Source organism: Pseudorasbora parva, chromosome 24 (genome assembly GCF_024679245.1).
Source record: "Pseudorasbora parva isolate DD20220531a chromosome 24, ASM2467924v1, whole genome shotgun sequence".
Taxonomy (NCBI): Eukaryota; Metazoa; Chordata; class Actinopteri; order Cypriniformes; family Gobionidae; genus Pseudorasbora; species Pseudorasbora parva.
The window spans coordinates 24,185,700-24,207,589 of NC_090195.1; the positions used below are offsets into that span (position 1 = coordinate 24,185,700).

The window sequence follows — 21,890 nt, forward strand, 5'->3', positions numbered from 1 at the left end:
CGGTTTTGCTTTTTCACCCATCCCCAATTTTTCCTTCCACACAGTATCAACTCTCCCATTTAAAACAACTCTATTAAAAACTTTAACACAACATTGATAAAAAACCTTCCCCTTCACTTCACCCAAATTCAAGTCTTGTAATTCGTGAAGGTCCAACAGAGGACCTGACATGCCCTTCAAGTCTGGAGTAATCCTGATATTTGGAACAGGGTCTTTTATTGCAGGAACCTCAGAACCTCCATCACAGTCCAAAAGCAGTGTGATTTTTCCATCTGTGAGCCTCTTCTTCCACATCTCTATTATTTTTCCTGCATGGCGAACCGACCTCTACCCCAGCAGATGGGCTACTGCTGTACCGTCACTTAAGTTAGGCCCAGCCACGCTGACAATTTGCCTGAGCTTCACAGTTCCAGAGGCACATAATGTCTGAGTGAGGCCTGGCACCTCATCGGCCAAGTCCAGACGAGCACCTTTGACAAGACCCTTGTGAAAAAAAAGTGCACTTTAGTGTACTTTTATAAAGTGTACTTATTACACAGATAATATACTTATACTAAATACACTTAATTGTGCAATTAAATGCAATGTTTTCGGTGTACTTAACACACATTATATGTAATTGATTTCAAATTTATCACATATTAAGTTGAAATAAAATACAATAAGTTGCAATTAAGAGTGATTTTTTGGAAAAACTTAAGTGGTACTTAAATACAACTTTATATGTACTTTCATAATCGCTTCTAGTGTATTAAAATTGTAATTAAAGTGCACTGCTCAATGTACTGACAAGTAATTAATGTGAACTAAAACATACTTTAATGTCAGCTAAATATACACTTAAGTGTGAATTAAATGCAATGTTTTCGGTGTACTTAACACACATTATATGTAATTGATTTCAAATTTATCACATATTAAGTTGAAATAAAATACAATAAGTTGCAATTAAGAGTGAATTTTTGGAACAACTTAAGTGGTACTTAAATACAATTTTATATGTACTTTCATAATCGCTTCTAGTGTATTAAAATTGTAATTAAAGTGCACTGCTCAATGTACTGACATCCATTCTACTGTCTTAAAAACAAGCAATTAATATGAACTAAAATATACCTTAACGTAATTTACATGTACACTCTAATATAATGAAATACATTCATAATTAAATTTTTCAAATAATACAGCTGCAATTTCGTATAATAAACACGTCCAAATTTAAATCCTCTACATTTATTGACAAAACGATCTGTAAAACAAATATACAAAAAAACCTTTTTTTTGATGCCCAAGAAAAACCCAAAAAACTATTTACACAAACACAAATTCATTTAGAAAGAGTCTGGAGGACAATGAGGATTATATGCAATTATATGTAATTATATGCATTATTATATATCTCCCTCATTCAAAGGTACCTAAATCTACCCATCACAGAAAAGTACCTCACACAACAGATGAATAAATACAAACAAATGGAAAGAAAAGAATCGTTTCATGTACAACACTAAGATTCAAAACTTTGGGTAACGTTTAGTTAGTTAACTACTTAATTTAACATGAACCTAGAATGAATAATAATATAAACATTTATTTATCTTAGTTAATGTTAATTTCAACATTTACTAATTAGGGGTGTAACGGCACATGAATTCATACCGAACCGGTTCGGTAAAGGACTTCCGGTACAGTGCACGTGTGTACCGAGCGGTACGAATGCAATCTTTAACAGTTAACAGACGGCTTGTTTAATGAGTGGAACACACTTCAATACAAGTTTTCATAAGAACATATGTATTCTGTCAATTTTATCATTAAATTCAAGTGATGCCATATTGATGCTCTTTAATGTGACATGACAGATCACTGTAAAGACACATCAGTTCAAGCAGCAACGCGGCACGAGTGAATGTGATCACCTTGTCATAGTCAAAGAATAAACATGAATTAACATCAGAAGGTATGTTAAGGATACATTACAACTTACTAAAATGTATCACATTGTGTAATCGTTCAGTGTTTCAACAGCAGAAAGATGTCGATAAAACACGAGAGAGATGAACTCTTTCACTAAATGTATGCATTATATTAGCCTATATATTCATCATATTCTACTTAACCTGAAAACCTGAAAAAAATCTAACCTATAATTAGATTTATAAGTTAATGCAAAAACGGTCTTATGAGAAGTTTACACGTTTGCATACAATGCGAGTGCAAGTAAGGCCTCCCTATATAGTCTACACTATACAGCATTCTTTGTTGTTTGATTAATCAGAAACAACAAGGCAATTATATATTACATTCTGAATCAAATTATAATCTTTGTGTGCCCTTTGTTAGAGTTAAGCTTGGTGAAACATCCTTCAGATATGTCGCAGCCTCAGATTGGAATTTGCTCCAGACTGAGTTGAAGCTAAAAGATCTGGTGACATTTAGTCATTTTAAAATTTTACATCATTTTGAGAGTAAATGAATGGTGTGTAATTGTTTTTGACTGGTTGTATGTTTTATGTTTTTTATGTGACTTTTTATGTATAACTGTACATGCAAACACAGCTGGCTATCTTGGCCAGGACAGGACATTTTTATCTCGGTGAGTTTTTCTCCTGGTTAAATAAAGGTAATAATAATAATAATAATTAGTAGAGATATTTTTTATATTATATTTTTAATTCTTTAAGAAACCTTTAGATTAGGACAATTACAATTTGTTCAGTAAACCAATAAAAAAAAGAAGCATTTTTATATTTAGTGTTCCTCCCCGAACTGTCAGCTTTGTGTACTGTTACACCTCTATTATTAATGCAATCTTAAATGTTAATTATTTAATGCATTGTTAACTTGCATGAACAATGACTATAAATTTAATTAACTAGCTTTGAACTATAATTTATTAAGCAAGGTCAACAACTATTAATAAACACTGTAAAAAATTAAATAAAAAAAAAGAAATAAAAAGAAATCACCGTTAGATCATGTTGGTCAATACATTAAATAACGTTAACAAATTAGATCTTATTGTAAAGTGTTACTGAACTTATAAGCTCTTAAACCTTTACTAGCACCAAAATTAGGACCAAAAGGTTTATTCTAAAATCTTATTCCAGCATTAGTGAATGAAAAAAAAAAAAAAAAAAAAAAAAAAAAAAACTGAAGAACTCCAAAGGCACACAAAATTGTTTGTCACCAACTCTTTTCAAGTTGTTTGGAAAGTGCTGTTTATGTCAATGTCCCAGAAGCTCTCCATCAGTAGGAAACTGGTGCACCATCTCTCCACAGTAGATGTGAATGGACATGTTCCAAAGAGGCAGGAAAGCAAAAAAATATATACCTTGAGGAAAGAAAAAGAAAACGCAAAGAAAAAACTTGTTTATAAAACAGATCTATCCATTATTATAATTGGCTCAATTAAATTAAAACGATAGATGTACAGTTTATATTCACATAGCAGTATCTGTATGAAAAAAGAAGAAAAAAAAAGAAATAGCCATAAGAGGGATCATAAAAATGAGCATGTTGTCTCTTTTTAATCTAGTACTGCCCTGATGAAGCAGTTTATTCTGCACGTGTGTGTAAGCTTTTGACCACAACTGCAACCCCTATGTGATGAATTACCTCAGTCGTCAGGGTAGAATGATTGGAGAGGTTCCTTCACGTATCCCACTGAGCACATCATCTTCACTGACACTGGACTTTAAAAATAGAGACCATTTTAATAATGGTTTTTATTCCTACTTTACAGGGAATTAAACATAACTTAAATATAGATAAATAACCCAAGACCAATGTAAATTGAGAAAAGTATTCTTGCATTTTTCCTCATCTTGCCTGGCAAGTTTCAGCTTACCTCGCCCATCTCCATGAAGGATGTTCCTGTATTTACCACGCCTGGCACAGCAATGCTGCGGCTCCTTTCCTTTGGGTGTGTGGCCTGTAAAATATATAATGATTAGGGGATCTGTAAATGCACAAGTGGGAATGTATTACTTACAAATGGACAAGATGCAAAGCATTTAAAAGCTAAAGACTTGATAGTTATGTTTTAGCTTGTGTGATCAGTGTCATGGCTGGGCATAAATTCATAATTAACATTAACTTGACCTCATCAAGATGGCTCCGTGATTCCACACAGCTTGCACTGGATCTCCAATAACACATCTGTATTGATCCTACAAAATAAAATAAAAAATAAGCACAAAATATTAAAAACACAAATAGTACTTTAACATCTTACTATCCAAATGCAAAAAGAAAAGAATATAAATATTAAAATCATTATTTCATTACTGGTTGTTGTTATACGTTAAGTTAATATATGGAATAAATGTATATAACGTTAAATGTCTTCTGTCCATTTAAAAAGTAGGAGATCGATTAAAATATTGTATTTACAGCAGGCAAATTCATTGAACATGCCCACACAGGTGATCACATTCCGATTTAAGAAATTATTATAATGCAATCTTAGATACATGAATATGAATAATACAATCTTAGATACATAGGAAACATGATTAATGTTAATTCACCTCCCAAGTCCATATTGCGTCTATCCTATCTGCGATTAAACTAAATAACTACTACACTGTAATAGAGAGCTACCATGTTACGGTGAAAATGTAAAATCAAGAGAGCATCAAGATATACTTACTTGACTCGTTATTTGTAGCATATAATGTCTCATCTGTAATGATCCAAACGGCTCGCTCCTCTGTTGTCTGTTCTCTTCAGCTTAATTTCCTGACGCAATCATGGCGGACGCGTTTATCAAAATCATGACGTAGTATTTTTGGCGCATGCGCATTGAAATATTAAGTATAAATATAAAATAAGATATTTCGTGCATTAAATGTTGATTATAAATCACTTATTAATTATCCATTTCTGTTCAGGTTGTTCTAACACACTGTGTAGCTGGACTGTATTTCAGAGAACTTGACTCATTCACCTAACTAAAAGTCAATCATGTTTAGAGTCTGATTAAAATTAAATGTAGCCTATTTTAACTGAATTTTAATGCAAATTAATTTGGTTTAGATTTGTTCAACTTTTTCTTGGAATTAATGCAATTAAATGTGTGTTTAATCGCCATACAACAACATAATATTGAAAGTAGGTTATTCTACACAGATGTAAAGTAGCCTACAGTACATTAGGCAACTCCTCTCATAAAGATTGACAATGTCAATTTATGTAGAAAACTGACACTTGTAGTTGAGTTCATATGAGCTAGTTATAACATTTCAACAGTATGTTGTACTGGAGTGTAAGCGAGTGAAATTTTGAAGAAAAATACATTAACCAATGTAAATTTGGACAACTAATTTTTTTAAAAAAATCATTTATTTTCCATGTGCTTTGTCATTAGTAAAATAAGTGTACTTTATGAAACAAACTCATAATTAAAATGGTTTAAGTAAATTTAGGTGTAGACATTACAAGGTGTATTTTTAAAAAGTGCACTTAAGTGTGTTTATAAATATTGTCATACAAGTGTACTTTCTTTAAGTGAAAATTAATTATATATTATTACAAAGCGCACTTATTAAAAGTGCACTAAAGTGTGTTTATAAATATTGTCATGAAAGTGTACTTTTTTTAAAGTACAAATTAATTATATATTATTACAAAGCGCACTTATTATAAGTGTACTAAAGTGTGTTTATAAATATTGTCATGAAAGTGTACTTTTTAAAGTACAAATTAATTAGATATTATTATAAAGTGCACTTATTAAAAGTGCACTAAAGTGTGTTTATAAATATCGTTATGAAAGTGTACTTTTTTAAAGTACAAATTAATTAGATATTATTATAAAGTGCACTAATTAAAAGTGCACTAAAGTGTGTTTATAAATATCGTCATGAAAGTGTACTTTTTTTAAAGTACAAATTAATTATATATTATTATAAAGTGCACTTATTATAAGTGTACTAAAGTGTGTTTATAAATATCGTCATGAAAGTGTACTTTTTTAAAGTACAAATTAATTATATATTATTACAAAGTACACTTATTAAAAGTGCACTAAAGTGTGTTTATAAATATCGTTATGAAAGTGTACTTTTTTAAAGTACAAATTAATTAGATATTATTATAAAGTGCACTTATTATAAGTGTACTAAAGTGTGTTTATAAATATCGTCATGAAAGTGTACTTTTTTAAAGTACAAATTAATTAGATATTATTATAAAGTGCACTTATTATAAGTGTACTAAAGTGTGTTTATAAATATCGTCATGAAAGTGTACTTTTTTAAAGTACAAATTAATTATATATTATTACAAAGTACACTTATTAAAAGTGCACTAAAGTGTGTTTATAAATATTGTCATGAAAGTGTACTTTTTAAAAATACAAATTAATTAGATATTATTACAAAGTGAATTTTAAAAAAGTGTACTTAAGTGTGTTTAGAAATATTGTCATTAAAGTGTATTCTCTTTAAGTACACTTAAGTGGCACTTAATTTTAATTATATCATATTATCTACAAGTGCAGTTTTTAAAAAATATACTTTAAATATATTAAGTGCACAAAAAATACACTTTCAATACAATTAAGCACACTTCTTTTTCACAAGGGGAGGCTCCTCCAAAAGCCAAAAAAGTGATTCAGAACTGCCATTTTTCTCAGAAGTGAAGAGTCCCCACGCTTTAAAAAGTCCACAATAAAAAGGAGATACACCATTCAGATTCAACTTCCTGTAATCCACAAAGAAGAGTCCTGCATCAAGTCCAAGTCCCTCCACTCTTTGTAAAATGACTTTGGTCACATTCCTCCATACCAAGTCAACAGGTCCTGTTAGAAATCTCTGGATGAATTGTAAACGAAATGCTGCCATTCTGCTTGGTAAATGCACCAAACCTTGTCCACCTTCATCCTTAGGTAGAAACAAAACACCTTGTGGAATCCAGTGCAACTGGTCCCAAAAAAAATCCACAAAAATTCTTTGCAGCCGAGATACTAACCCTATGGGTGGATCTACACAAAACAACTTATGCCAGAGTGTAGAAGCTACCAAATTGTTCACTATCAACACTCTTCCCCTAAAGGATAATTGTGAATGAATCCACCTCCATTTAGCCAGTCTACCCACCATCTTCTCTACCATGCCATCCCAATTCTTTTGCTGCGTAACTGTATCCCCAAGAAAAACTCCCAAATACTTGAAACCTCCCCTTTTCCAGGTTAATTTATTAGGTAAAATTGGTAGACCCTGGTCCCATTTTCCTAAAACCAATGCCTCACTCTTTTCCCAATTTACTTTTGCCACTGAGATGGCTCCAAAATCTTTTATAGTACCCTCTGTAACGACAATGACTTATGAGTTTAATGTCTCGGGGAATAATTAACTCAAAAGGGATTTAATATTCAATATTCATGAATTTATGAATATAATTTGCTAGTCGTTCATTACGTATTAAAATTTTCCGATAGGGAAAATTGTTTAATTAAATACAAGTAACCCTTTACGGAATTGCTTGAAATTATCCTACTAAGTTTGTCCCGCAAATTAGTTATAGACTTTTCAAATCAATTCTCAATAAGGGATTACTGCTTTACGAGCGCATAAGAAACATTAACTTTACTGATCAGGACAAGTTCAATATTTCAAATGGTCATACAGTTTACTTTACTAACATAGTAGCATAAGCAGTTAGGTAACGTTAGATCGTAAGTTTCATTGACTTTGTGTATGTGGGAGAACAACAGACTCAACTCATTAAATGTCTTTTGGAGGTTTAATAAACACAGACTAAAAAATAACACTACGATTCACACAGAAAGTAAACACTAAATATGCATCCAGAGAGTAGAAATATAGATATTAACGAAAGAATACATAAAAGAGAATAATGAATAGACTGAAATTAGAGAGAGATAAAAGAGAGAGAGAGACAGAGAGAGACAGAGAGAGACAGAGAGTGTTGGACAAAGAATTAGGGGTAAGAAGCAGCTTTCCTTCAGTTCATCAAATACAACCTTCACGGAGTTAACTTGTCCCAACGGGAAAATAACACACCCTCTTTACAGCAGTTTGAATTTGGAAAAATAAGAATACTTGCTTTCGTTTTGGCTTCTCACATGTGTGCGTGTGTTCCTGCGTGTCCGGTGGTTCTTTCCGAGGTCGGGAGGGAAGCAGCTTTTTCTCTAGCGGTGCTTCGTGTTCTCCTCCTGAAGAATGCCCTTGGGGCTAGTAAGTTGATGACTCAGTAGGGAAGCAAGGAGAACCAGGGAAGAGGGGAAGAGAGGAAGAGCTGGGGCCTGTTTGGAGGGCCTGCATTGGTGGCCTCACTGCATGAAAAGTGGGATTTTCGTCCCCGTAAATGGCCGGAAATCTCCCTGATTTTCGACAATTAACGTCAGTTTACAGCCTGTGAACGTGTTCGTCTGTGCCACATATTGACGGAAACGAACCATGACGTATGTGGAGCTTGCGGAGGCATGCTGGCGCCGGCGCTAATGGCTCTAATTAGCATATGAATAGCAGCGCCTTGCCGGGATGGCTTGAATTTCCTCACTCAGTATTGGTTGAAACTACTACATTGAAACAAGAAATATCACTCGTGATTGGTTGGCAGATCTGTTACTATTGGTCAACCTGGGTAATAAATTAATAAATTTAAACCCCCAAATTATAATAATATTACACACATATATATATAAAATTATGATTTGCATATTATTTTTTAATTGTATATATTCATATTCATGTGATATGCTATTATGTTTTATATTCATGTCATTGTTATCCTATGGACTACGCTATTATAACCATCAAGGACATTCATTTATTGAGGAAAGGAAAATATGCCAGGGACGTGCAGTTTATTCAAAGAAAGAGCTTTATTAGAACAAACACAAACACACAACCAAATGCAAAACGTTTGAGATCTGCCCACACAACACTAGGAAGCTCACGAGAAGCCCAAAATCCTACAGCACCATGAAGTCTCTGTTTTCCGCTTCAGAGCTGTAGGTAACTAGCGCCATTCTGTCTGTTTTAAGTCAATTTTTCAGACGTCTGTCGTGCGTTGCCCTGTTCTTTGGAATCGCCTCTAATCTCGATTGCAGCGTGGCACAGAGCTCGGCGAGCTCCTGGCTGGTCGAACAGTCCATCCAGACACCGGGCCAACGATGCCGTCTTCCTCATCAGACATCAGGTCTATGGTAACGGACTTCCAAAGGCCCACCTCATCCTCAGCTAACACACTCTTTCTTGCTTGTAGCAGCTGTAAAAACAACAAAGACAATCAGTATTGCGTGATGTACTGATAAAATGCACCTGAAAAATAGTCACACTGACCAAAAACGGATCTAATCTAATAAATCTTACCCTCTTTCTTCTCAATCGACTCCAAGCTGAACTCTTCACAGCTTCTGCGTGCGATGCAAGAACTGGATGTTTGTACCTGAAGCTCCTGCGTACTGTCTCTATGTCTTACATGCAGCTGGAAAACAATTAAATGAGTGTTATGACGAAGTTGTGAAGACGGCGTACTGCTTCCTGTAAAATGACCAGAAAAAGAAAACACTTTTATAAAGCAACTTACATTTGTTCTTTTACAAGGCTAATTTCAGCTTGTGCTACTTAAAAAGCTTTGCTTTAGGTTACTTTAGCTTAGATAACAGTCTTACCGCAATCTTAGGACTGGTCTTCTCTTAGGCACTCGTCTTCTCTTCTTAAAGTTAGTATCTTCCACACCGTTTTTCGACTCCAAAGCAAGCAACCTATCGTCTATGGACAGCAACCTGGAGATTACTAAAGTTAACTGCTCGTTAAAATCGGCAGCAAACTGAGCAAGCTGACGAGATAGCCCACTTAGTGATGTTACGTCTGACACCGATGCTCCGAAGCTTGCTTCAAACTCGAACGGTCCTTGAAATGAACCACTGCTTCGGAGCTTGTATCATTACGTCACTAGTCACGTGAAAATGCCTTCTGAAGCAAACAAACTGCTTCACTCCTGTAGTGAACCACCTGACTGCTATCACAGCCCAATCAGTGTTGACAGGTTTGAAACCTGCCGGCTGTATTTCTTATGTGCTTTCACACATGATACTGCCATGCTAAAAAATATATAAATAAATAAAACAATAAAATAAATAAATAAAAAACACTTTTACTGAAATTCTATTGCATTTAATGGTTTTCATGGGAATTGTATTGGTTGTAATGGGAATTATTGTGGTCTCTGCGGGTCTCTTCTGATATATGTTGGGTTCTATTGGTGGGGGCATCAGATCCTAATGGAATATGTCCCACACACAATGAAAAAAAAATCTGTGGTGGTTTAAATTGTAAAAGCCAACGGTTCCTATTGGTATTTTAATAGAAACCAATAGAATTTCTGTGATGGTTTCCAGCTTTTTAAAGCTGGTCTGATCTTCTGTCCTTGTCTAAATAAATACACACGCACACATCATTAAAGGGGGGGTGAAATGCTGTTTCATGCATACTGAGCTTTTTACACTGTTAAAGACTTGGATTCCCATCCTAAACATAGACAAAGTTTCAAAAACTAATGTTGGACGTTTGATGGAGTATTTCTGTGTCAAAAATACTCCTTCCGGTTTCTCACAAGTTTCGGCGAGTTTTTTTCGAGTATGGGTCTATTTGACGTTAATAAGAGCGGAAGGTCCTTGTATGGGCCGTACAGGCTCTTCTCCCGGTAGGGTGCGCGCGCGCGTGACTAGAGCACGCTGTAAACAGTCTCTCAGCTGCAGATCCAGTCGTCCGTGAACGGCGCCGTGCTCCACTTTATTCCTATGGGTGACGTCGAGCTTCAGCACAGCATTCCGGGAAGGCAGCGCTGCATTTGAACCGATTTGAACGCAGAAATGACGGGAAGCTTGACAACATCGTTTCAGTTGCGTCTCAAAATGGATTTACACGCCACTGCTGTCACAGGACTTTACCAAATCATACCAAAGAAGTGTGTTTCTGACGGAGCGGTCCCAGCGATAAAGCTTCGACGGTGAGTTAACTTAAACTGCTTCAAATGTCTCTGCTATTGGCTACCGTCGCATGAGTAAACATCAGTAAACGACACGTGCTTCGTCATTCAAATGCGCTAACGGTTACTCCATTGTTGTTCTCTGTATAACGTTACAGTATTCTGACGTGCAAAACCGTTTTGCTTGCTACTTCTAAGGTCTAGTCGCATACAATAGTCCATAAACCGAATCATGTCCTCATACTCTGCGAGTAAACACACAGAAATGTGGAGAGGCCATTACATACAGTAACTTACATACCACAGAGACGGACGTCCTGCTGTTACCGTTTCTCCTGTTCAATTTATTTCTCCCTCAGATTTGATTGTGGATCATTATCTGTATTAGCTGAGATAGATGGGTTTCTCCACGCTTGAGGACGTCACCGCTTTGCGCGCTTGTCATTCTTTAGCTCCGCCCACACGATACGCCTCCAGGCGCTCGGTTTTTTCCGGAAAGACTCGGTACAGCCTATATTTCTTTTATAAATATGATAAAACTAAAGACTTTTCGGAGATATGAAGGATGCAATACTACTCTATAGGTACTCAAGATTGACATGAGATTGACTGAAACTGAGTGTTTCACCCCCCCTTTAATGTTTTATTATCAAGGTGAACACATGAAATTCCTCAGTATCTGTAAAATGTACCTGCATAAATGAGCTTCACAGCACTAACACTGTTTCAGCTTCGATCGCCTCGGTAAACACGTAATAAACGGGGCGTGAATATAAGCCTACTTGCATTTTATGGTTGTCAGCTTTGTTGCATTACATTTACTTCACCAGAAGATGGTGCTGCAATTTCTATCTGAATGAAGCTTCGAGTAACGAACCATTTTTTACACAATTGTATCAGAAAGCAATAATGCTTTGAAACGCTTCATTTGGCCATCACTAAGCCCACTGATTGCATTCAGCTGTTTCTTCCCGCCGGTGTTACGGATCAACTGGGGATCATGTTATCTGGGGACGGGCGCGTGCACGCAGCTAGTTTTACCTGGATTTACAGCAGATGTTAGACGAGGACAGATTCGTCACAGCGGATTTTCCACTGAACAGATTTAAAACGCTTTCCACATTATTGGTAAATGTTTGCATGCAGGCTCTGTGTTTTCCTCTGTCGCTGCTTTGCTGTATGTTTCAAATGCAGTTTAAGGGAATTTTTAATGTGGTTTTATTTCACAACACAGACCACGCCCACATTTTGTTACATTCTTTTCGATGAAAGTCGTATCCAATGACAATTACATTCAATAAATTACATTGTGTCGTATTAGTATCGGAATTTTTATTTTATTTTTAATAACTATTGTTTTTGTAATTTGCTTAGGGTATTTTTTAAATTATATATATATATATATATATATATATATATATATATATATATATATATATATATATCCTAACTAAAATAACTCATAGCCTGTCATATTACCTTTCTCATATTAGCCTATTATATTCTATTATAATCTATTATATTGCCCACCCCTTGCCCCCCTGCACATCCCAGCTGATATTCAAGATTTGGGGGGTCATTCTGCATTTGAAAGTTTGAAAGGGTTTTAAATCTTCTAAATAAAGTAAAATGATTCAAAATCAAGTAATTTATATATGCCAAAGTCAACTTTAAACATATACAATGTAATTTCCAAATAGCAAAATTGTGGCCAGTGAAAATGCTGAGTGGCTAGTAACTTTGGAAAACCACTAGCCACGGTGGCCGGTGAGCAAAAAAGTTAATGTCAACCCCTGTATATATATATATATATATATACACACACACATATATATATGTAGTGTCGTTAAAATTAATTTGCGTTAACACGTTAATTTTGACAGGCAATGATATATGATATATAAAGTTTGCTGATGTATGACGCCGCTTATTAGCAGGAGACCGCAATGATTGGTAAAAGTTGCGGTGATTGGTCAAAATTGCGAGTCGCACTGAATTCACGGGGACTGATTGCAAATGACACACAATAAATAATCTAGAATACTTTCATCAAATATATAAATTCAAGCTTAAGTTTAAGATTTTACAATTAGGCTATACTGAGCCTGAGATTTTCTTAGAAGGAAGTTAATACCTTTTAGAAAAATGTCACATGGGTTAAAACTCCTGCTACCCTGATTTGCATTTGTATAGCTCACAGCATGTTCATTTACATGTTAAAGCCTCCCCTGGAGTTAAGGGAAGGGGGGTCTTGGGGGGGACAACTGCCAAGCAAGGCCCACGTCAATTTCTGACAATTCACGGCAGTTTTCGGTGTCGCCTGCAAACTGCCGTGTACAGTCGTAAACCTGATCTTCCACGACAATCTACAGTGCCGCTTACTGACGAAAATCCCACTTTTCATGCAGTGCCTGGCTCAATGGCCAGGCACCGTGGCGTTGGTTCCGCCAGAGAGAAGAGAAGCGAAGTAAGAGAGGAGGAGGGCATCCGAGCGCCTCCTTTTAAGGTCTGGGCGTAGTCCCACCCTCCAGGGTTAGACTTAACCAATGAGATTGTTGGGATTTCCAGGCGGGAAATTCCTCAGCAGATTTTATGGCTCTTTGTTTCAAAGCTCGACTCAGTGGGTCTCTGACCATTCATACTCTAATTAATGCAACAAACACACACTGCATTTTCTGAATAAGTGATATACATGGAAGTGTAAGTCGTGAAGTGAGCATTAATTTGATAGGAGACATGACATATATGAGGTTATCTGAACTAGTAATTTGTTAAGACAAAGACAAAAAGGTGCAAAATACCATACAGAAGAAACATTTTACAAGACAGTTATGTGTTTACATATAATGTCCTGGGGTGCATGTTCATTTATAGATGGTTTGTCTATAATTTGAGGTAAAAGCGTGTGTCTTACAAGCCTCGTGTCTTAAAGTCTTTGTGTCTAAGACACTTTTCTGTGGCCAAATTCTTTTGGGCCATAAAACATCTTATCAGATGGTTTCCAGGGTAACGAAGAATCTTTCTCTGTTGTGTTGGGGGAAGGTCTGTTACTGAGCACAAAGCATTCAAAACATATTTGTTAAATGTAACTGGCGATTGTGTGTTTGATTCGCCTGAGTCGCTACACCTCCATGTAGTTAATATCTCGCTGTCCGTTAACCATGATTACAATATCCTCAGCATATGCTGAGACCTGATGGTGTACATTACCATTTTGCAAAGAAAAGCCTTCAATCTTTGAACGCAACTTATTTAAAAGAGGCTCAATAGCCAAGGAATACAACATTCCCGATATCGCACAACCCTGTCTTATGCCCCTAAAAACCTTAAAAGGGGCACTCAAACCACCATTGATTTTCAAAACACTTTCAACATCCTGGTACATAACTTTGATCATATTAATAAAATCCAATCCAAAATTAAAAGCCTCTAAAGTTTTCCAGAGATATCTGTGCTCTACTCTGTCAAATGCCTTCTCCTGATCCATAGAAACAAGACCCAAATCAGCATTGGAAAGACAGCAAACATTTAAAATATCCCGAATAAGGCAAACGTTATCTAAAATAGATCTTTCTGGAACGCAATAGGTTTGATCAACATGGATGACTTCCCCCATCACCTTTTTCAACCTATTAGCCAAAGTTTTTGAAAATAGTTTCAGGTCAGAGCATAGCAAACTCACTGGTCTCCAGTTCTTTATTTCTTGTAGATTGCCTTTTTTAGGCAGCAAGGTAATCACTGCTCTTCTGCAGCTTAGAGGCAACAGCCCCTCAGTTAGGCTCTCATTAGCCCCTTTCACACTGCACGTCGGACCCGCAATATTCCCGGAACATTTCCGGGTCGCCTTCTGTGTGAAAGCAACCACGTCCCGGGATTGATTACCAAATTCGACCCGGGTCGGGGACCTAGTAATATTGCGGTATTCGACCCGGGACAAGCGCTGTGTGAAGAAAAGCCGAAACTAATGCCGCAACGTGTACGTAGTTCTCGTGCGACTCCTAGAGCTTGTTTTTTCAATAATACAACCCTGCAGTGCCAGAAGAGCTAGTCTGTGTTTTAAACGCAGAGAGTGTTCGTATACAAAAGAAACTAAAATTAAACAAGCAGAAATGTGCGCAAACTGGAAACAAGTCGAGACCACGGAGCTCCTTACTATCCTCGCTGAAGCTGAGATCGCTCGCCATTATACGTCACATCTGGATGTCACGTGTCAACTCGACCCGGGACCGTTAAGCGTTCTGTGTGAAAGCGCACATATTACCGTATTTCGCTGGCAGTGTGAATGGACCAAATCTAGCGGCCCGGGAACAAATGCCGGGTCGCATTATCCGTGTATTTGCCGGAATCACAGTGTGAAAGGGGCTACAGAGAACACCCAACAGGTCATTACCCAACACCGGCCAGAACTCCCTGTAAAACTCCACAGGGAGTCCATCTATACCAGGGGCTCTGCCCCCCTCCATCTCTTTCAGAGCCGTGAACATCTCCTGCTCACTAAGCGGCATCTTCAGACCCGCTTTTGAGCTCTCTGAAACACTGGGTAGACCTTCGTAGAATTGAGCAGACAAGCCATCATTCTCAGCATATTCACTGCTGTACAGTCCAGCATAGAACCGTACTGCTCTTCCTCTTATTTCAGAGGGTTCTGTTAGCTCCTGGCCATCTTCAGAGTACAAGCAGTGAATGCAACGACTCTGACCATTCTTTCGCTCAAGACTGAAAAAGAACTTAGATGGGGCATCCATTTGTGAGAGATTTAAAAACCGAGATCGAACCAATGCTCCTTGTGCCCTGATTCCTAATAGATCTATGAGAATAGATTTTTTGGATTTAAGAGTTTCTAAATGTCTCTGATCTTTAGTAACGTCAGCCAAATCCTGTAATTCAACTATTTCAGTTTCTAACTTTTTCATAGATCGTGTTATGTCCCTGGTAACATTGAAAGTGTATTGTTTACAAAGCATCATTATTTTAACCTTACCAACATCCCACCACTGCCGCAAATTTTCAAACTCTTGTTTTCTCATCTTAAAATTATCCCCAAAAAAACAAAAAACATCCCTAAAATGTTTATCATTTAGCAAAGATATGTTGAAATGCCAATATGCACTTCTGGCCTTTACGTTTGCTATAAACACTTGACAAGTAACTAAAAAATGGTCTGAAAAACCTACTGGAGCAATTACACACTTTTTCATAATATTAAAATGGTGCTTATAACAATAGAATCTATCAATTCTGGCTAGGGATATAAGATTTCCTCTTGCGTGTGCCCAAGTGTATTGTCTGACATCATTATTAAGATTCCGCCATATATCACATAAACCATGAGTCTCAACCAGCTCACATATCGCACGAGCTGAAGCAGCATGTGGTTCTGCATGATTGCGATCCAATACATAATTTTCTGTGCAGTTAAAATCTCCCCCGAAAAACAAATAATCATCACAATCACAATTCTGCAAAATGTCATTAACACTGTTAAAAAAAATTACTCTTTCAGCCCCACTCGTTGGAGCATATATATTCAAAAAAACAAAATTAAATTTTTCAAATTTTGCCTTTAAAAGCATTAGTCTTCCTGGTATTACTTGCTTTAATTCATATGAAACAGGCAGGAATTGTTTTGCAAAAAGAACAGCCACCCCTCCTCGGACCGAACTCATATGAGTAAACACAACTTCCCCTTCCCACTCTTTTTTCCAATCGGTTTCATTTAGACTGTCACTATGAGTTTCTTGGACAAATGTAAATTCCAAGATTTTCTGTCTAATTAACTCAAAAAATAATGCCCTCTTCTTTATATCCCTTGCACCATTCAGATTCAGAGTGCCCATCCTTATCGCACTCATTAGAATATATATTATAAAAAGATATGATGCAACAATTATCTTAAAAAAGCTAAAGATCTTATGTGGTTTCAAAACCATCCTCATTTTTTTGTTTCAGTTTCAATTTAGAAACAAACTTCTTCAACCTAAACACTTCTTGAGTAGTGAAATTATCCTCACTGTCACCCCTCATAATTTTTGCAACTGAGTCTATGAACATTTTCCGATCAGGAAAATATTCCTCCACCTGGACATTTTTCATATTCTTTGTTTTTATTAGGAATAATCTTATTTTTCCAAATGTGTAACCACCTTTGCATTCTAGTCTACTCCTGCTAACTGTTGCCTCACCATCAGAGTCCTCGACCGTGCTGCATTCAGTGTCATCATTTTTATTTCCTGAGTCTACTGTCACCTGACTCGCTCCATTTGGGCTTTTCTTTGCTCTTTTTCTTTTAGTACGGGGAGTTTTAAAAAAAGCCTCCTCCCTCACCATCCCAGTATCCAAACTGTCTTCAGCCTCAATATCTTCTGCCACAGCAGATACATCCTCCTGAGACACAACAGTTTCATTTTCCACATTACTTTCCGTCATCATTGTACCGCCATTGTGTTCCCCTACACTCTCCGAAGCATCCTCATTCTCAACACTTCTCCCACCTTCCACATGCAGAACTTCCCTAACAGAAGCAGCACTAGTTCCAGCTTCAGCACTCCCACCCATCCTTTCATTATCCATCATTTCTTCATCATTAACATTCTCAGTACAAGTATTCCTAATGTGGCCCTCTTTTCCACATCGAAAACATTTCAAAATATCAGAGGTGGCAAAAACCACGTAATCATATCCATCAAATCTAAATTTGAATACCACATTCAATTCTTCTGCATCATTCTTTAAAACCATATACACCTGACGTCTAAAACAAACAACATGCTTTAGTAACGGTGATTTACAGCCAAGCGGGATCTTTTTCATTTGGGACACTACTTTACCATGCCTTGAGAGCTCAGCAAGCAAAAGTTCATCTTTAATGAACGTTGGACAAGATAACTTTTTTGCCGGTTGAAGCAGCGGCATAACAGAAACGAGAGTGTCTTGTATAACGACGCCATTCTGAACAACTCTGTTTACCTTTTCGGTAGTGTCCAGAAAAACAACAACAGCACTGTTCATTCGCGATGCAGATAATATACCGTCAAAACCAACTACTTCACCCACAGCCAAAGCACATTGTTCCACCAAAACATTAAACACAGGCGCAAGCTTTATACCGTGTCTACGCGACAACCGGTCTAAACCCACGCGCTCTGAAGATGCCATTGCCATCCAGCAAACGCTGGATAACAGCGACCCTCCCTTCACCCCCCAAAAAAACTTTTACCTATTCTACACAATCTCACACTTATAAACTTTCAAACAAAACAGTATGAAAGAGAAAAGCACAGAGCACAGAGCACAGAGAGAGAGAGAGAGAGAGAGAGAGAGAGAGAGAGAGAGAGAGAGAGAGAGAGAGAGAGAGAGAGAGAGAGAGAGAGAGAGAGAGAGAGAGAGAGTGATGTGATGTGATGTGATGTGATGTGATGTGATGTGAGTGATGTGAGCCTCAGGAAAACTGAGCTACATTCTTGGTGAAGAAGCCAAATGCTCAAATATAGCTGCAAGATTTGTAGCCTCTTGCCATCTCCTGAGGGACAAGCAAACACACAGCCCATAAACACAAACTCTCTCACAGCCAATACACACACCCATTAGACCTGCACCCATGTATATAGTGTATATATGTTCAGTCGTTACATGTTTTCTATATCAACATTAGTTTGATTTTCTTAACATAAATCTTTATTCATTTTACTGTTCATATTTTTGTTATTTTTATTATTAATTTATTTTACTATTCATATTTTGTTAATGATATTAATATGTTAATATTTTGTTAAGTTATCCCTTGACCATGTGACTGAAACCCTGAGACATTCAAACTGACCAATCAGACCAAACTTCCCCCACTGTACTACAGGTGTTGCACTCATTTGGCCTACAGGCCTTCAGCATCTCTTTGTTTTTAGGAATCCCAAATGGCCCCACTGATAAGAGAAATGGGGGTGGAAAACAGTAAAACAAATGTCTTTGTTCAATTTCAAATATCAAATATCTTTGATTATTTAAAATTCTTTCAGTGGCATGAAAAAGTATCTGAAGCCTTTTGGATTTCTCATATTTCTGCATAAAATCACCATCAAATGTGATCTGATCTTTGCCAAAATGACACAAATGAAAAAAAAAAAAAAACAGTGTCTGCTTTAACTAAAACCACCCAAACATTTATAGGTTTTCATATTTTTAATAAGGATAACATGCAAACAATCACAGAAGGGGGAGAAATAAGTAACTGAACCATCACATTAACTACCCCCCCCCCCCCCCCCCCCATCTGCTGCAATAACTACAACCAGACGCTTCCTGTAGTTGCAGATCATTTTGGCACATCGATCAGGATCAATCTTGGACCATTCCTCTTTTAAAAAATGCTGCAGTTCAGTCAGATTCTTGGGATATCTGGCATGAATCGCTGTCTTGAGGTCATGCCACAGCATATCAATGGGGTTCAAGTCAGGACTTTGACTGAATACAGAATGTGTATTTTGTTCTTCTGAAACCATTCTGAAGTTGATTTATTTCGGTGTTTTGGGTCATTGTCCTGTTGCAGCATCCATCCTCTTTTTAGCTTCAACTTTCTGAAAGACAGCCTCAGCTTTTCCTGCAAAACATCCTGATAAACTTTTGAATTAATTTTTCCATTAATGATAGCAAGTTGTCCAGGTCCTGAGGCAGCAAACCAGCCCCAAACCATGATGCTCCCTCCACCATGCTTCACGGTGGGGATGAGGTGTTTATGTTGGTGAAATTTTCCATTTTTCCTCCACACATTACGTTGTATGTTCCTCCCATACAGTTCAACTTTCGTTTCATCAGTCCACAAAATATTTTGCCAGAAGTTTTGTGGACTGTCCAAGTGCCTTTTTGCAAACATTAAACATGCAGCAATGTTTTTTTAGATAGCAGTGGCTTCCTCCTTGGAGTCCTCCCATGAACACCATTCTTGGCCAGTGTTTTACTTATAGTCGATGTATGCACAGAGATATTGGACTGTCCCAGTGATTTCTGTAGGTCTTTAGCAGACACTCTAAGGTTCTTTTTTTACCTCTCTGAGTATAACTGTGCTGAACTCATCATTTTTGGGGGACGAAAAAAAATTAGAGAGTCCTTGGGAGAGAAGCAACAGTGCCAAACTCTCTCCATTTGTAGACAATTTCTCTAACTGTGGATTGATGAACATCCAAACTTTTAGAGATGGTTTTGTAACCTTTACCAGCTTTATACAAATCAATAATTCTTGATCGCAGGTCTTCAGAGTGCTCTTCTGAGTGAGCCATGGTGCACATCAGACAATGCTTCCCATCAAGACACAATGCTTTCTAGGTGTGTATTATAGTGAGGAGGACAGCTTTAAGCTACTCCTTAGGCATAAGGTTCAGTTACTTATTCCTCTCCCTTCTTTCATTGTTTGCATGTACTGTATGTATATATATATATATATATATATATATATATATATATATATATATATATATATATATATATATATATATATATATATATATATATATTCGATGTATGCACAGATATATATATACTGTTGTCTGAGGTCAACTTATGACATTCCCATAGTTTTTACATTCAAAACCTTCATAACTAATAAGTAATAGGTTATTTTCTACACTGGTTTTGAGGTGCTCTCAAGAAACACAAGTTTTGATGGGCGTGCCACACTGTAGACTTGGAAGTAAACACCCAAGATTAGTCAATTCACTCTCAGTGGATATAAGCATGAACTGCAAACACATAAGCGGATTTGTCATGGGCGGCAGTGGCTCAGTGGTTCATGCAGGTTGTCTATAAACCAGAAGGTTGGTGGTTCAATCCCCAGTTCCACCTGACCAAGTGTCGAAGTGTCCATGAGCAAGACACCTAACCCCAGCTGCTCCCGACGAGCTGGATGGCGCCTTACATGGCTGACATCACCGTCGGTGTATGAATGGGTGAATGTCAGGCAAAAATGTAAAGCGCTTTGGATAAAAGCGCTATATAAATGCAGTCCATTTTTTTTTTACCAAGAGAGTGAACAAGGCAGATCAAGAAAAGCATATATTTACACTATTTAAGATTCACCAGCCTCCCGTTTTGGTAGCCCGTAGGGTTGGGCGATGTCGCTTAAATCGGCAGCTGACGATGTGTACAGTAAAGCATCACGATGGACGATGATATCGTCCGGGGGGGTGGGGGGTTGGGGGGGAGACGAAAAACGTTTTCCTTTTGTTTTTTCGAACTAGAGCTTAGATCGGTTCAAAAAAATCAAGACCGACCCTACCCAAGCCAATGCACCCGAGAGACCGGCCCTGCCCGACACATTAACTGTAATTATGAGCCCGAGCCCCATTTAAACCCGACCATTTTTGAATACGTGGCCGTTCTGTCGAGAACGAGCCTGTAATGACTAATGAGCGGAGCGGAGCCGGTGTGATCAGCTCAATAATCCGCAGGCACGCTCATGAACCCAGCGGTAAAATGATGTTCGTTCAAATCCAGCTCAGACATGACATAAATCTGTAGCTTACTATACTTGTTGTAGCCATTAAACAATGTTTTTAATTTATGCTTAAATATTATAGCCTAATATTATTTTTTAATTTCATCTGATTATGATAGGCTATAAGTGCAAAGATGCGAGTGGGTCAGAAATGATTTTGGTGGTTATATTTAGTTAAATATTAAGTTTTGTTTTGTAAAATTCGGCCAATTGACCCTTCGCTAAGCCCCGCCCACCGTAGTTACTGTTGCTACGCCTGTCAAGCTTTTGGCGCCTGGCACGTCTATTACAGTATGTATGCGCCGGTCTCAGACATTTCCGAGGAGATAATTAGTCATTTCTGGCGAACAGGGGAAATATCTGAGAGAGTAAGAAAAAAGGGACTGCAGTATGTATTTGCGGGATATATCCGCGACATATTATGCAACTGATTACAGAATAA

The 21,890-nt window shown here is 37.1% G+C and overlaps 1 long non-coding RNA gene across 1 annotated transcript; it reads right to left on the bottom strand.

The window, feature by feature from the left end:
- Positions 1-1,291: 1,291 nt before the first annotated feature.
- Positions 1,292-4,742, bottom strand: LOC137063719 (uncharacterized). Its single transcript, XR_010901423.1, has 4 exons — positions 4,655-4,742; positions 3,851-4,172; positions 3,619-3,695; positions 1,292-3,334 (listed from the first exon to the last, which is right to left on the bottom strand). It is a non-coding gene; the product is annotated as an uncharacterized lncRNA (long non-coding RNA).
- Positions 4,743-21,890: the final 17,148 nt, after the last annotated feature.